Here is a 3,048-nt window from a genome sequence, read left to right as displayed (position 1 = left end):
GAACAACTCAGTGGGAGGTAGTGGCTGGAGGTCCAGGGAGGTTTCTGTGGTTGTCTGGGTGAGAGACGGTAGGGGCTGACTGAGGAAGGGGCTGTGACCTGGGAAGAAATGGATGGTGACTGATGGGACATGGGGGGTGTACTGCATTGAATAGTGTTTCCAAAATTCATGTCTGCCCGGAAACTCAGAATGTGACTTTATTTGGAAATAGGGTCTTTGCAGATGTAATTAGTTATATTACAATGAGGTCCTAGAGGCTTAGAGTGGGCCTCAAATCCAATGCCTGGTGTCCTTATAAGAAGGTCATTGGAGACCATGGTCTCAGAAGACATCCAAGTCAATCGGCATAACATAGTTTATAAAGAAAATGTTCTACATCCTACTTTGGTGAGTAGCGTCTGGGGTCTTTTTTTCAACAGTAACATATTGTTTTATGACATTGGTTAACATGTCAACACTCTCCCTTCTTGACCTTGGGTTCCCTATTACCAGCTCTCCTGTCCCCTCCTGCCTTCTAGTCCTTGTCCCTGGGCTGTTGTGCCCCATGAGTCTCGCTTTGTTTTGTGGGTTTGTCTGATCTTTGGCTGAAGGGTTAACCTCAGGAATGACTTCATTACTGAGCTATAATTGTGTCCAGAGGCCATACTCTTGGGTTTCTCCAGTCTCTGTCAGACCAGGAAGTCTGGTCTTTTTTTTGTGAGTTAGAATTTTGTTCTACATTTTTCTCCACTTCTGTATGGGACGCTGTATTGTGATCCCTGTCAGAGCAGTCAGTGGTGGCAGCCGGGCACCATCTAGTTATGCTGGACTTAGTCTGGCTGAGGCCGTGGTAGATGTGGTCCATTAGTCCTTTGGATTACTCTTTCCCTTGTATCTTTAGTTTTCTTCATTCTCCCTTGCTCCTGAAGGGGTGAGACCAGTGGAGTATCTTAGATGGCCGCTCACAGGCTTTTAAGATCCTGCATCTGGGGTCTTAAAAGCTTGAAAGCAGCCATCTAAGATACATCTATTGGTCTCATCCCAACCAGAGCAAAGGAGCATGAAGAAAACCAAAGACACAAGGAAAATATCAGTCCAAAGGACTAATGGACCACATGAACCACAGCCTCCACCAGTCTGAGCCCAGAAGAAGCAGATGGTGCACCACTACCACCACCGACCGCTCTGCCATGAATCATAATAGAGCGTCCCTGAGAGAGCGAGAGAAAAATGTCGAACAAAATTCAAATTCACAAGAAAAGACCAGACTTACTGGTCTGACAGAGATTGGAGGAACGCCCGAGACTACGGCCCCTGGACACCCTGCTGACTCAGAACAGAAGCCACTCCTGAAGTCTACCTTTCAGCCAAAGATTAGACAGGCCTATTAAACAAACAATAAAACACGTGAGGAACGTGCTTCTTAGTTCAAACAACTCTACAAGACTAAATGGGCAAGTCCTGCCCAAAGGCAATACAAGAAGGAAGGAAGGGACAGGAAAACTGGATGAACGGACACAGGGAACCAATATCACAAAACAATTTGCATATACCTTTTTGAATGAGAAACTAATTTGAGCTGAAAACCTTCATCTAAAGCACAATTTAAAAAAAAAACAACTTTTTTTATTGTGCTTTTCTTTTTTTGATATTTTTTTAAACTGTACTTTAGATGAAGGTTTACAGAATAAATAGTTTCTCATTAAACAGTCAGTACACATATTGTTTTATGAAATTGGTTAACAACCCCACGACATGTCAACACTCTCCCGTCTCGACCTGGGAGGACTTTTTTTTTTTTGGTGAAGATATACATATCCAAAGTTACACCATGTCTCAGTCATCTGGTGCTGCTCCAACAGAAATACCACAAGTGGATGGATTTAGCAAAGAGTTTATTCTCTCACAGTCCAGTAGGCTACAAGTCCAAATTCAGGGCTTCAGCTCCAGGGGAACGCTTTCACCATCAGCTCTGGAGGAAGGTCCATGTCATCAGTCTTCCCTTGGTCTGGGAGCTTCTCTGCACAGGAACCTCTGGTCCAAAGGACGCGCTCTGCTCCCGGCACTGCTTTCTTGGTGGTATGAGGTTCCCATGTGTCTCTGCTTGCTTCTCTCTTGTATATCTCAAAAGAGATTGCATTAAGACGCTAATCTTGTCAACCTCATCAGTATAACCTCATCACAGTGATAGAATTTATAACACGAGGAGATCACATATAATCTCATCATAGCGGTAGCGTTTACAACACATAAGGAAATCACATCAGATAACACAATCATACAATACTAGGAATCATGACCTAGCCAAGTTGCTACACACATTTTCGGGGGACACAATTCAATCCATGACACACCATTTCAAAAGTTTTTACATGTACAATTCAGTGACATCAATTACATTCTTCCAGTTGTGCTGCTAGTCTCACTATCCTTTTCCAAATTATTCCATCACCATTATCTTCAACTCACTGCCCCCTAGGCTTCCCATCAAACCTTTTGAGTTGCTGTTGTCAATTTGATCTCACATAGATAATTCTTTTTCTTTTTTTTGTACCTTAGATGAATGTTAACAGAACAGTTTCTCATTAAACAGTTATCACACATATTGCCCTATGACAATGATTAACAACCCCATGACATGTCAACACCGTCCCTTCTCAACCTTGGGTTCCCTATCACAAGCTTTCCTGTCCCTTCCTGCCTTCTAGTCCTTGTCCCTGTGCCTCATTAGTCCCGTTTTGTTTTATGAGGCTGTTCAATCCCCAGCTGAATGGTGAACCTCAGGAGCGACTTCATCACTGAGCTAAAATGGTGTCCGGGGGCCATAACTCGGCGTTTCTCCAGTCTGTCAGGCCAGTAAATCTGGTCTTTTTTTGTGTTAGAATTTTGTTCTACATCCTTCTCCAGCTCTGTCCAGGGCCCTCTGTTGTGATCTCTGTCAGAGCAGTCAGTGGTGGTAGCTGGGCACTAGCGAGCGGTAGTGGATTCAGTCTGGTGGAGGCCGTGGTAGCTGTGGTCCATTAGTCCTTTGGACTAATCTTTTCCTTGTCTCCTGTTCTTTTCATTCTC

The sequence above is a fragment of the Trichechus manatus genome, unplaced genomic scaffold (assembly GCF_000243295.1).
Source record: "Trichechus manatus latirostris isolate Lorelei unplaced genomic scaffold, TriManLat1.0 scaffold00057, whole genome shotgun sequence".
NCBI classification, from domain to species: domain Eukaryota; kingdom Metazoa; phylum Chordata; class Mammalia; order Sirenia; family Trichechidae; genus Trichechus; species Trichechus manatus.
This window is presented reverse-complemented; position numbering follows the sequence as displayed.